Source organism: Octopus bimaculoides, chromosome 5, assembly GCF_001194135.2.
Source record: "Octopus bimaculoides isolate UCB-OBI-ISO-001 chromosome 5, ASM119413v2, whole genome shotgun sequence".
Classification (NCBI taxonomy): domain Eukaryota; kingdom Metazoa; phylum Mollusca; class Cephalopoda; order Octopoda; family Octopodidae; genus Octopus; species Octopus bimaculoides.
Genome location: NC_068985.1, coordinates 111,926,927 through 111,927,536, shown reverse-complemented (window position 1 = coordinate 111,927,536; position 610 = coordinate 111,926,927).

The window sequence follows — 610 nt, the reverse complement described above, 5'->3', positions numbered from 1 at the left end:
ATATATATATATATATATATATATATATATATATATACGCACACATACACATACACATACACATACACGCACACATATGCACAATCACAGAGTGCTGCGTGCTTATTTAATACTTTAGTTCGAGATAAGATATCAGAAAAAGAATATAAAGTAATGTCAATGAGTGAATGTGAAGTACCAGATGGCAGGATGATGGTTGGGGCGATGGTATAACGGAGGGGATTGTAACAGGTCAAATGATTCTAAACTTTAAACTTGTTAGAATCAGCGCCCAAGTACACAACTATTGATAAAATTCGAATTATGCAATAGAGACAGCCTTAGAATAAATTCTTTATCTTTGCGACATTCTTAGTCTATGTATGTAGTTGAAACGCCAGAAGTTGCGGTTTTCATTCGGAATAAATCTCTTTATGGAAGTATTGTGTTTAAAAAAAAATCCAGCCAGTAAGTCTCTGGTTTTTCAACGATATACATACGTTAAGAATGTCGTATAAATACATATTGGCTTCAAATATTGGCACAAGGCCATCAGTTTTGAGTGTGTGTGTGTGTGTGTGTGTGTGTGTGTGTGTGTGTGTGTGTGTGTACGTGTGTGTGTGGTGTAAGT